Source organism: Euleptes europaea, chromosome 4 (assembly GCF_029931775.1).
Source record: "Euleptes europaea isolate rEulEur1 chromosome 4, rEulEur1.hap1, whole genome shotgun sequence".
NCBI lineage: Eukaryota > Metazoa > Chordata > Lepidosauria > Squamata > Sphaerodactylidae > Euleptes > Euleptes europaea.
Window position 1 is genome coordinate 108,281,649 of NC_079315.1, and position 13,688 is coordinate 108,295,336.

The following is a 13,688-nucleotide window of genomic DNA, read 5'->3' on the forward strand; positions in this document are numbered from 1 at the left end:
TGGCCCCTTTAGCTGTGAAGACGTCTTCCAACCATTTTTTAGCCGTAGTATCCAAAAACCCTTTTAAAGCGATGTTTTTTATAACATTTCCAAACTCTTGATACATCGCTGGGAATACCTAGTGCGGTAACAGCCGTTGACGTGTCCACTTTCTTTTGGGGCTGAAGTCCTTTTACACTGAACCTGTTCTCGCACTTAGCACTCATTCCACCTTCTCCTGCGTTTAATAAATGGTCTAGGACCAGGGAGATCTGGGTTCTAATTTACACTCAACTCTTGCAGCAGCCTGGAAACCGCCCCCACCCCCAATCCTGCTCAAAAGCTTCGGGAAAGTAATCTCGCAAACACTTCCTCTAAACCATCGGTAAGGCTTTTTCTGGACTAGTGCAAACCTGGGTTTTGTTCCCCAATTACTGCAACTAAATGAAAACTTTAGTGGAAGGTGAATGGGGGACCTTGCAAGGGGGGAAGGTGGGTGTGATTTTGCCGTCAAGTCACAGCTGACTTATGGTGACCCCGTAAAGTTTTCAAGGCAAGAGACATTTGAAGGTGGTTTGCCATTGCCTGCCTCCGTGCGGGCTGAGAGAGTTCTGAGAGAACTGTGACTGGACCAAGGTCACCCAGCAGGCCTCATGTGGAGGAGCGGGGCATCGAACCCGGTCCTCCAGATTAGAGTCCGCCACTCTTCACCACTACTCCACGCTGGCTCCTGGGGAGGGGGGAGGGGGAAAATCTTTTGCAGGAAAGTGGGGAGGGGCCGTGGCTCAGTGGTAGAGCATCTGCTTGGCATGCAGAAGGTCCCAGGTTCAATCCCTGGCAACTCCAGTTAAAGGAACCAGGCAAGTGGAGAGCTGAGACAAAAATCTGTACTGATCCAACCCATCAACTTCAATCTGGGAGACCTATGGTTACAGCCTGCATCTATGCACACCATTTTAGCTTCCTCACAGGGTTGCTGAGATAAGACGAAACATTTGGCAAATTAAAATGTTAGTATATGTTTTAAAAAAACTAGTAATAGTGACAACAGTAGCTGAGGCTCAACAGTGACAAACAGGTCCATCAACCTCGGATTTAGCTATTTTAAGAACTGACTTCCTTGCTAGAGCAGAGCAAAAGCTCCTTAATCCAAAATCTGTCTTGAATAGCTACCAGCCAGGTGCCAACTGGATGCACGCAACGGAGACCCGCCGTTTAAACCAATCAAGAAAACCCCACTTACTCTAAAATAAAATTCTTCATTCCATTTCGGATTCAGAGTCTGCAAGAGAGGGGGGGAAAAAACATTATCATTGAGCAAGAGCAACAAAAATAATCTGCAGCCGTTTCCCAAACCTCTTCAGACCTGCCTGCGGGTACATTGTGCTACGGTTTAAAACAGGAAACGGAGTTCTTTTTTCAAGAGTCAGAAAGGCAAGGAAGAAAAGGAGAAATGCATGGCAACAACTCCCATCAGTAATAAAGAGACCGTCGTGGAGAGGCTTCAAATTCATTTGCTGAGCAAACTTCGCGTGGGAGGCTTATGCGAAACGGGATGAAGCAGAAATAGACGGTCAGCTATAAATAGGAACCTCACAGCGGGAGGCGGATCACTGGATGACCTGGGCAGAGATGTCTTAATGAAGGCCGTTAAATATTTCATTATTAAAATTCTTTTAACGTGTTGCCGGCGGTGTGGCGACGGGGTATGCACAAATGACCACTGTGCGAGTGGAGGGATAAATTTAGATCGCCGAAGCTAAACCGTTAACATACAGACGGGAATTCATCTCCCAGTGGAAATGCAGTTTTCCTCCACGCAGTAAATTTTTAGATGAGAACGTTAGGATTGTAGCAAACTATTAACTTATTGCGCTATTGTTCAACGGTATCCTTCCTCATTAAGCAGGCCCTCAGGGTGTTTTAAAATAAAGTTGAAAACCACGCAGCATCCCTATTAACACAATAAAAATACAAACAATAGTGACAAAGCTCAGAGCCCAAAGATCAGAGCTCAATTCAAAAACTAAAACCAACAAATAGATTGTCCCTAAAGCCTCTCTATGGAGCCCCGTGGAGCAAAGTGGTAAAGCTGCAGTACTGCAGTCCAAAGCTCTGCTCACAACCTGAGTTCGATCCCGAGGGAAGTCAATTTCAGGTAGCTGGTTCAAGGTTGACTCAGCCTTCCATCTTTCCGAGGTCGGTAAAATGAGACCCAGCTTGCTGGGGGTAAAGTGTGGATGTCTGGGGAAGGCAATGGCAAACCACCCCTAGTAAACACAGTCTGCCTAGTAAACGTCGGGATGTGACGTCACCCCATAGGTCAGGAATGACCCGGTACTTGCACAGGGGACTACCTTTACCTTTAAAGCCTCTCTGAAACAGCAGCTTTCAGCCGTCTTTCTAAAGGCCATAAGCAAGTGGGACTAATGTGCTGTGTGATAAGTAACAAATTTCATCATCGAAGGGTGCCACCACCGGAAAGGCTTTGCTCTTCATACGTAACAGCCTGAAGCCTGGAGCAGACTATTACCTGACTGGCTGTTCACGTGAGGCCAGCAAAGATGGCTGCAGATCCTTCCATACGGTGATGATTCCATGCAGCTTTCAGTCCCTCTGCAAGTGTGGAGGAATCTGCAGCGGCCACGGAGCAACCACATAACAATTTCCCCACCATTTCCTTGCTTTGGTCTCCTGTTGCTGACATTCCTCCCGCTCCCGAACCATCAAAGGGCTTTTTTGGGCTTCAAAAAAGAAAAGCCCAGCAACTGAGGTATTGCTACAACGTTATAACGACCCATCTCCTAGCTCCACTGCATCCCCGGATAAAAGTTTATCTCTTGCCCGTTTTTGTTGCAGAGATATAAGGGTAAAGGCATACTCCATGATCCCAAACATAGCTTTTACAGTGGGCAAAAGGGTCTCCTCCTCCCTCTTTTACTGGTGGGAAAAGTTGGTAGGATGTAACCCTCTGCTTACTTTCGAAAATATCCTCAAGAAGCACTGTTCATGTATGTGACAGAGCCTACTGTTTACTTGACTGCATCTATATCAGATCAATAGATTGGGACTACTGTGTGGTTCTGCACACCTCTACAGAGTTAATACACACGCCTTAATACTACCACAGCTAAGACAGACAATGAATACCACTCACGTTATATTTGTTTTCTTCCATCTCTGGCAGGAATGTAAGTATACGATAACGGCAGTAGTTAAGCAGTGCTCATGGCACATAAGATGGGGGGGTGGGAGGACAGAGCACATGAAAATGCAAACCATACGCTCCAGCTTCCCTGGGGAACACTTTGCGCTGAGTTCCAACGGCATGTCAGGCAGAAGAAAAATAACGGCCTCCTGCCACTTTCGGGAGCTTACCCATTAATCAAAACATTGTGCGGCTGGGAGAAACCACTCAAGCCCAATTCCAGGACCTCTGTGCATTGTACAGAGAAAACCTTTGGCTCTTTTTGACAAATCCAGAACACCCAGCTGCAAAAGACCCACGGGGGGGGGGGGGGGACGACAAACGTTTCTACTTGCTCTCACTGGCAATGGGGGCGATTGAAAGCAGGGGGTGAGACCTGCTGGAAGCGCCATGGACTTCAGCTGCTTGGGTGATCATAAAACTCAAATGACTTGAGAAACTAACACTTGCAGCCAACTTTAAGGGTGACCTGCAGTGGGGAGGGGCCGTGGCTCAGTGGGAGAGCCTCTGCTTGGCATGCAGAAGGTCCCAGGTTCAATCCCCAGCATCTCCAGTTAAAGGGACAAGGCAAGTAGGGGATGTGAAAGACCTTTGCCTGAGACCCTGGAGAGCCGCTGCCGGTCTGAGCAGACAATACTGACTTTGATGGACCTGGGGTCCGATTCAGTATAAGGCAGCTTCAGGTGACCATGTGGATCTGGAGAACTCAGGTTCAAAATTCTGATAAATATTGGGAGATCAGAACAATCAACAATTCGTGTGCGTCTGAGAAAATAAAAGGGTTTTAGCTTAGCGCCAGAAAGTCAACAAGTTTGACACCAGTAGGGTTACCAGGTCCCCCCTGGCCACTGCTGGGGGGTGGGGTGGGGAGGCCAGATCCAGGTTGGGAAACTCCTGGAGATTTGGAGATGGAGCCTGTGGGAGAACAGGAACACCAGTGCGGTACAAGGCCATAGGCTCCACCCTCGAAAGCTTCCAGGGGAACTGATCTCTGTAGTCTGGAGATGAGCTGTGATTCAGGGGGATCTCCAGGTCCCACCTGGAGGCTGGCATCCGTAGACAACAGGCAGGGCGTTAAGAGGAGAGGATCAAATACAGAGAAAGAAGAACGTAGGCCTGGGAGAAGACGGTGAGGGTCTTTTTTTATGGGAACGGTCAGATACATAATGGGCAGAGCAACTGGGGAGGACTGGGTTCAGAATCCCACTTAGGCACAAAGCTGTCCAGGTGACCTCAGTCCACTCACATTCTTCTCAGCCTGACCTACCTCACAGGGTGGTTGCAAGAACAAAATAGGGACAACCCCATATAAGTTACCTTGAGATTCTTGCAGGATGGGAAGAAGAAGAGTTGTTTTTTAGATTCTGCTTTTCTCTACCTTTAAGGTCTCAAAATAGCTTATAATCGCCTTCCCTTCCCCTCCCTCCCAAAACAGAATTCTTGTGAGGCAGGTGTGGCTGAGAGAGTTCTGGGAGACCTGTGACTAGCCCAAGGTCACCCAACAGGCTTCATGTGGAGGAGTGGGGAATCTAAACCCAGTTCTCCAGATTAGAGTCCGCCGCTCAGGTGGAGGAGTGGGGAATCAAACCCGGTTCTCCAGATTAGAGTTTGCCGTTCTTAACCACTACGCCACCCTGCTGTGATACATTAAAACTTTGCAGGGCAGTAGAGAGATGGAGCGTGCCCCTTGAAGGTGACAAAAGTCTCTTGCATTCACATGTTCGAACGCACTCATGACGAACCACGAATGGGCTCTATGCACCCTTCCCTCCGGCTCAGTTAAAGGAGCTTACCTTTTTAATAGTTTTCGTCTGCACCAGGGCAAGCTCTCTGTTTTCATCCGCAACGTACAACGAAAGCTTCACATAGGGGTCGCTGCAAAAAAAGAACAACGGAAGAGCCTGGGTTGAATCTTAACACTTTAAAACTCAGAAAAAGCACACGCTGTAAAGGAAATGTAGCCTGATTCATTATCTTTCTGGACTCCTCCCCCCGCCTAACTTTGTATTAATTACTCCAGTTAACTCATGTTACAAATCATGTTACCAATGATTGTTAATTAAGACATGTTTGCATCAACTGAAACAGGTTCCAGAATTATTTCATAATGTCTGAGAGAAAGAAAGAAAAACCTGGGATCCCGTCCACGTCACAGTACATAAAATGCCATGTATTATTAGCGAATGAAATGCCCTTTCAATTGTGGTCATGCAATTTACATTTTTTTTAAAATACTGAAAATAAACCGGCAATAGCAAATAAGCCTTATTTATTGTGCAACTGCTGCATTTAAAAATACATCAAGTATTTTAATTTTCCTCTGAAAAGGCCAAAACCTGTTGCGTATCCCAAAAAGAAGAAAAGTTGCCAATTAATGGAACTGAAACGATCAAGTACCCTCTAGTGGCTACAATGAATGGTACAAAAATAAAACACAACCCAAAGAAGTTACGGTGCGCCATGAAGCTGATTATCACCTGGGATTAATATACCTGACAGTGAAATCCTCTGTAGAGTTACTCCAGTCTAAGTCCATTGATTTTAGTGGGTTTAAAAAAGATAAACGTAGTCCCCTATGCAAACACCGGGTCTTTCCTGACCCATGGGGTGTCATCACATCCCAACGTTTCCAAGGCAGACTTTGTTTGCGGGGTGGTTTGCCAGTGCCTTCCCCAGTCATCTTCACTTTACCCCCAGCAAGCTGGGTACTCATTTGACCGACCTCGGAAGGATGGAAGGCTGAGTCAACCTTGAGCCGGCTACCCGAAACTAACTTCTGTCGGGATCGAACTCAGGTCGTGAGCAGAGCTTGGACTGCAGTACTGCAGCTTAACACTCTGCGCCATGGGGCTCCTCATCCTTAGTGGGTTTAAATGGCAGTAATGCTGTACAGAATTGCGCTCAAAGTTTATACCCGAGGGAACGAAAGAAATCCACACAAACCCACACATAAATATATGCCATTTATCCACTGGCTGTCAGTTGTCAAACCTTTAAGAAATCAAATTAATATATTTCAGATAATGACCAAATAATGAGGGATTCTTCTACAGACAATATATTTGCCACTTTCAAGTTGAGCAATATAAAGCGCCTTAAAAAATAAACCGTGAAAGACGTTTTTAAAACCTACGCGAGCCAGCTTTCCAACAGTCTCCAAAACAAAGGGGTGTGATCAAACCAGCTTTTCCACCTGGCCTTCCCAATTCTCCTCCTTATGATGACCCCCCCTACAATGCCATGTAGATTTCATCCATACCAGTCCCAAAATTTCCACTATAGTCATTTTGAATGGTCAAACGGGTCCCTTCCTCCCTTTTTCATCAGTGAAAAAAGCTGACTGGTTCCATCCCATCAACCTTTTCTGCCTCCTCCACCCTCACAGCCCTTGCTGCAGCCTTCTCTGACTTCTGACCCTGTAGATCACATGAACACATGAAGCTGCCTTATACTGAATCAGACCTTGGTCCATCAAAGTCAGTATTGTCTGCTCAGGCAGGCAGGGGCTCTCCAGGGTCTCAGGCAGAGGTCTTTCACATCACCTACTTGCCTAGTCCCTTTAGCTGGAGATGCCAGGGATTGAACCTGGGACCTTCTGCATGCCAAGCAGAGGCTCTACCACGAGCCACGGCCCCTCCTCAATGAGTGAACCATGAGAAAAACACATGAACACATGCAGCTGCCTTATACTGAACCAGACCCCTGGTCCATTAAAAGTCAGTATTGTCTACTCAGACCAGCAGCGGCTCTCCAGGGTCTCAGGCAGGGGGTCTTTCACATCACCTACTTCACTAGTCCCTTTAACTGGAGATGCCGGAGATTGAACCTGGGGCCTTCTTCATGCCAAGCAGATGCTCTACAAACTGAGCCACAGCCCCTCTCCAAATATGGATCAAAGTCATTTCAATGGCCGTTGAAGGGTGTAACTCTGCTACCTGGGATGTTACCCTCAGCTAAAGCCTAGTAGGATGTGTATAGGGAGATGCCCACCGCGAGTGGGAAATCTCTCACTCCCCCAGAGGGCATGTGGCAACCTTAACCTGAAAGCATCTAGTACTCTGTTAAACACTACAGCCGGATGAGCATCATCCACTAAATAAACAGAAAACTGCAAACTAATTAAGAGGTAAATTATACTCCAAACAGCAGTACTTTCTTCCTGACCCATAACCAGCCGTTGAGAACATTATAAAATCCGGCTTCAGCAGGTCAAGTTCTCATTCACCAGTGTTCCCTTTTTGTCTTTTTAACAATCTTGAACTAATTACCAAAGCACTATAAAAGTATGCACAACCCTTTCTTCTAACCCCAAAGTTCATTGTGCATTGCCTGCAGCAGTAGGGCAGTGGAATGGGAAATGCCAAGATATGCAGACAAATGTAAATTTTAAAAAGGAAGGATAGCGGGAAATCTCCAGCCACCACCTGGAGATTGGCAACACTAGACCTGCAACACTGCTCACCAAGTCATAGAATCATAGAGTTGGAAGGGACCACCAGGGCCATCAAGTCCAACCCCCTTCACAATGTAGGAAATTCACAACTTACCTCCCCCCTCCACACCCCTAGTGACCAGAAGATGCCCAAGATGCCCTCCCTCTCATCATCTGCCTAAGGTCACAGAATCAGCATTGCTGACAGATGGCCATCTAACCTCTTCTTAAAAACCTCCAGGGAAGGACAGCTTACCACCTCCCAAGGAAGCCTGTTCTGCTGAGGAACCGCTTGTCATAAACAAGGGCAGCCAGTTCTAAGCATGCCATATTCCCTATGATCACCCCCCACCCCAGTTTGCTGTTCCATATTTGAAATTTACAACAGCATCTCACGTAGGGAGCAATTCTAAGCCAGTGTGCTTGGAAACAAGTGCTGTCCCACATAGCAGGACTTACTCCCTGCAATATGTTCGCAGCCTTAAGTTTGGTTTGCAGTACAGGCTGTGCCTCTGTTAACTGAGCTAAGCAATAGGGTTGCCAACCTCCAGGTACTAGCTGGAGATCTCCTGCTATTACAACTGATCTCCAGCCGATAGAGATCGGTTCACCTGGGGAAAATGGCCACTTTGGCAATTGGACTCTATGGCATTCAAGCCCCTCCCCTCTCCAAACCCCACCTTCCTCAAGCTCCACCCCAAAAATCTCCAGGTATTTCCCAACCCAGAGCTGGAAACCCTACTTCTGAAGAGATTCATGGGGGGTGGGGCTCTGATTGCATAATTTACTACGGTAGCAAATTCCAAAATAACATAAACCTTTTACATGATTTTATCTCTTATAAAAAATATTTCCCTCTTTTCTGTAAACAATAATTAGAAGCTGGATTGTTTAAAAATATATATGATTGTATTACATTCAGAAATAAGGGCTGAGGAAAGTAACATTGTCTCTCTGCACTGCTATTCTAGAGCAGATGATTTATTGCTAGGGCTGCCAGGGTGGGCCTAGCAACCAGCAGGAGGGTTGGGAAACAGGGAGATGGGATGGAGTTACGTCACTTTCAAGTACAACCCAGAAGTGATAGTAGGTAGCTCTAGGAATCACCAGAAATTCTATGGTAAAGTCATAGAGTTTCCTGTAATAGAGCAACCCACTGTCATTTCCAGGTTGTACCCAGACGTGATGTACCAACACAGGGGCTGGCAGAATTTTTATTTGTCTCCCACCACTGGTCGGAGAAGAGTTATGGAAAGGACTTATCTGGCGGCTTATTTTTGGTGTACAGATGCCTCTTCACTAGGGTTGCCAAACTCCAGGTACTAGCTGGAGATCTCCCGTTATTACAACTGATTTCCAGCTGATAGAGATCAGTTCACCTGGAGAAAATGGCCGCTTTGGCAATTGGACTCTATGGCATTGAAGTCCCTCCCTCCCCAAACCCTGCCCTCCTCAAGCTCCACCCCAAAAACCTCCCACTGGTGGCAAAGAGGGACCTGGCAACCCTACTCTTCACTACCACAATTCTGCTACTATGATTAGTCCCAAATCTTTACTATGTAGTGTCTAGAGTAGTGGAATCAAACAAGCAGCATTTAACATCACATGCATAGTTATAAAAAACACCCACAAGGTTACAACAGGAACAAGCAGATGTTCTCTGAAATTGTAAGAGATTATAGGAGAAGCTTATAGAAAGTGGCTAGGGAGTAATTAGCTTACACAACCTCTGCCAGTTAACCCTGACCTGGTTGAGATAATGACCGAGGTTCATGACTTTGATCCAGGGTAGAATGAACAAGCACACCACCAACTGCTTACAGGAAAACGGTGCACCCTCCTCCTCACCCCATACCATAAGACATAGGAGCTCCATGCAGCTAAGTGGACAGATGCTACCCCAGACATTTTTCCCCTCTGAAAAAAAAAAGGATAGATCAGACAACATGGTCTTCCATACGTTTGGGAGTCAACATGGAGCACATGTCATGATACAAGCTTGGTGGAGAATCACATGCGCACACCCATGTCTCTTCAACAACAGTTTCCTGGACACAAATAAGCAGCCAAACAAGGCCTATGTTACAAATTAAGAGCTGCCGTAACTGATGATTCACCAGAAACTTTCCTACGCTTTACCCTCCAGAAAGTATAAAGGGAGCTTCACTAGGTTATGTCCTATTCTAACATACCAGCTCCTCTCTCTTCCAAAACAAAGTCCACGTTGGGTTTACATTCACTGTCCTCACCTGCCAGAAGATTCTTGTAGTTGAAGGCATGAGTTGGACAGAAACTCAACTCTTTGCCATAAGCTAAGAGACAGCTACTGCCCTTCTAGATATTTTCCAGCTAGTCCACAGATTCAATTCTAAAACATGCATGGCCAGATAAAAACAGCTGGAAGGTGTAATACCCCTGGACAAGTGCAGAAAGGTCTACATGCCTGGCTACAGAACAGCCTGCACATCACCACTCCTATTGGCCAATTGCAGTTTCTTCTCTGTTTGCTGCTCTCCTGGACATGCAGAAGGTCCCAGGTTCAATCCATCAAAGGCATCTCCAGTTAAAGGGACTAGGCAAGTAGGTGATGTGAAAGACCTGAGTTCCTGGAGAGCCGCTGCTGGTCTGAGTAGACAATACTGACTTTGATGGACCAAGGGTCTGATTTGGTATAAGGCAGCTTCATGTGTTCAAATACCCTATTTGTTTATTACTTCATTGATAAGAACATCAGAACATAAGAAAGGCCGTGCTGGATCAGACCATGGTCCATCAAGTCCAGCAGTCTGTTCACACAGCGGCCAACCAGGTGCCTCTAGGAAGCCCACAAACAAAGATGACTGCAGCAGCATCCTGCCTGTGTTCCACAGCACCTGGTGTGAACGATGGATGGATCATCCTCACGTGGATGGCCAGGCTAGCCTGATCTCAGAAGCTAAGCAGGGTTGGCACAGGTTAGTATTTGGATGGAAGGCCACCAAGGAATAACCGTGTTGGCATTCCCCACCTTTTTCTCCCAAGGTGATTCAAAGTGGTTTAAGTCATTCTCCTCTACTCCATTTTATTCTGTGTGGTAGGTTTGATAAGAGTATATGAGACTGGCCCAAGAACACAAAACAAGCGTCGATGGCACAATGGGGATTCCAACCTGAGTCACCCAGAATCCAGTCCAGCACTCTTAACACCTACATTACGCTGGCTTGTTTGTACCCTTTTCCTGTCCTCTGCATGAGGAACAACTGTGATCTACATAGGTCCTTCAACTGGGTGTGGACAATGTCTGTGCCAGGTGACCTATGGGTCCTCCTTTCTCAAAGTTCAGAGATGCACAATCGGAGTGGTGCCTATCAGGAGTGCAATTTATCAGGACTGAATATGTAGAATGATGGATGGGAAGGTCGTATAAATACAAATTGTGCTGCTGTCTCTTCCCTATCTCAGCAGGCTAGAAGGAAACCATCTAAAAAACAGAGTGCATGTGAATTGTACATGGTGGTGACGGAAAGTGCTGTCAAGTCACAATAGACTTACAGAGACCCCATCAGGTTTTCAAGGCAAGAGACTAACAGAGGTGGTTTGCCATTGCCTTCCTCTGCATAGCAACCCTGGTATTCCTTGGGGTGGTCTCCCATCCAAATACTAACCAAGGCCGACCCTGCTTAGCTTCTGAGATTGGGCTAGTCTGGCCATCCAGGTCAGGGCGAACCATAAATAGTTCACACTCAATGGATTTTCTCAGACATTTGCCCTAAGTTGCAAAAAAGACTAACCTTTGTCGCCCAAAGCCACTCAAGAGTTATTGAGTGTGGACCAGAAACAAAGAGGACTGATTTCAAATCCCTACTCTGCTACAATGCTCAATGGGTAACTTCTGCCCAGTCACTCTCTTTCAGCCTAACCAAGGTTGGTTATGCATGGGTACTTTCACTCACGTTCATCCTCGGACTGTCTCGGTTGTTCCTTGGAGTTATGTATAAGTTTTCCATCCTTTAGAGTTGACCTCACTGCCAGCCCTCACAAATCCCAGGTCTTCACATTCCTCTGTTAACCCAATTCTTTGATCTCTCCTGAGATGAGCCTGGGTGAAATCTCAGCGCATAAGCCAAATCGCACAACAGGGGAGTTGGGGTGGTGGTGATGTTTTTCTCCCAGCATGCACCAAAGCCAATTATAAAGCAGTGTTTCAAGGGGCGGGACTCAAATGCTTCCTGCTTTCTCTGAGTTCTTTTCACACAAGAAAAGATTTTAAAATGAAGCTTGGATTTCTCTCCCCCTGCTCCTTTAACAGAGCTCCATTTTTTTCCCAGACATGCTTTTTAAAATAGGGTTTCCATGGGTGGGGAGGAGAACTGGATGTTTCTCTCACAGTAAGCACACAGCCACTACAGCCAATTACAAAGCAGCATTTGAAGGGGCGGGGACCCAGAGCTTCTGGATTTGAGCTTGGTGACTGCTGGGGCATAACAAATTTTGGATTCGCAACGGAAAAGCATGGGTCCAGCAAGCAACGAACCCCAGGTAAAACTCCCATGCATAAACGACCCTGGTCTTCAATGTTGTGGTGAGGATAGGTCAGGAGACCCACAAACACTACCCTGAGCTAGTTAAAAGAAAAGCTGGATTTTTTTTAAATCACGCATGAAGGTCTTCATATCTAGATGCCATTACGTTATATTAAGATAAAGGGAACAGATTCTGGAAAATGTTGGTCCATGTATAGAGGTTAATGAAGTTTCGCACATCTAATACTAAAGAATGCAACTAAGATATCTGTATAGGGGCCGGGGTGGGGGGAGCCAAGTTGTTTGTTGAGAACTGACCATAATAGCATTTAAAAAAAAAAAAAACCCTATATTTTCCAACATCCCCTTAACATGGACTAACCCTCATTTACTTGCTTTAGACATTTGCATTGCTAGGGTTGCGAGGTCCCCCCTCTACCCCAGCGGGGGGTTGGGGGTTGGGGCAGAGCTGAGGTAGGGATTGTATGTGCATGGCCGCACCAACACGTTGTGGAACAGGCTTCCTCGGGAGGTGGTAAGATCTCCTTCCATGGAGGTTTTTAAGAAGAGGTTAGATGGCCATCTGTTAGAAATGCTGATTCTGTGACCTTAGGCGGATGATGAGAGGGAGGTCATCTTGGTCATCTTCTGGACATAGAGTAGGGGGTCACTGGGGGTATGTGGGAGAGGTAGTTGTGAAATCCCTGCATTGTGCAGGGGGTTGGACTTGATGACCCTGGTGGTCCCTTCCAACTCTATGATTCTATCATCACATCACTTCCGGTTTATACCCAGAAGTGCTGCATCGCAACAGGCCTTTTATCACTCAAACTAAGAGTCTGAGTGGTAGAAGGCCCGTTGCGACGAAGCGCTTCCGGGTGTAAACCAGAAGTGACACGATCGCTTCGGTGCGGCCATGCACACAAGTGATCCCCGCTTCTGAGCCGGGCAATGGATTGGCGGGCAATTGCCCACCTATCTAAGCAACCTGGCAACCCTATGCATTGGCATTGTGTGTCTAATTCACTTGTCTCTACTTAAGGATAGATGGACTCACATTCTAGCTGTATCTGAAGAAGTGAGCTGCGGCTCACGAAAGCTCATACCCTGCCAGAAATTTTGTAAGTCTTTAAGGTGCCACTGGACTCTTGCTCTTTTCTACTACTATAGACAGACTAATACGGTTACCCATTGTGATAGACCTCATTTAAGAAGATGCCAACTGAAGAACACTGGAAAAGACAGTCATGCTAGGAAAAGTTGAGGGCAGCAGGAAACGAGAAAGACCCAACAAGAGATGGACTGACTCCATAAAGGAAGCCACAGCCCTCAATTTGCAAGATCTGAGAAAGGCTGTCAAAGATAGAACATTCTGGAGGACATGGATTCATAGGGTCACCATGAGTCGGAAGCTACTTGGTGGCACTTAACACACACACACTCCTGCCACAAGCATGCAAATGGAAACCCTATTGCAAGCATCTGGGAGCATGCTTGGGTCCTTATCAGTTTGGGGCGGGGGAGATAGCAGTGCGTACAGGGGTTCTTCCAGTCAATTCACAAGCAG

General features: G+C 46.6%; 1 protein-coding gene across 3 annotated transcripts in view; it reads right to left on the minus strand.

Annotated features, from left to right (window-relative positions):
- Positions 1-13,688, minus strand: part of NEDD4L (NEDD4 like E3 ubiquitin protein ligase) — a 321,176-nt gene that overhangs the window by 168,448 nt on the left and 139,040 nt on the right. For all 3 annotated transcript variants that reach the window (XM_056847912.1, XM_056847914.1, XM_056847913.1), the window contains exons 3-4: positions 4,981-5,062; positions 1,223-1,261 (exon numbers count right to left, since the gene is read on the minus strand). The gene's annotated coding sequence lies outside the window, so the exon portion shown is untranslated. The remainder of the gene's footprint in view (positions 1-1,222; positions 1,262-4,980; positions 5,063-13,688) is intronic.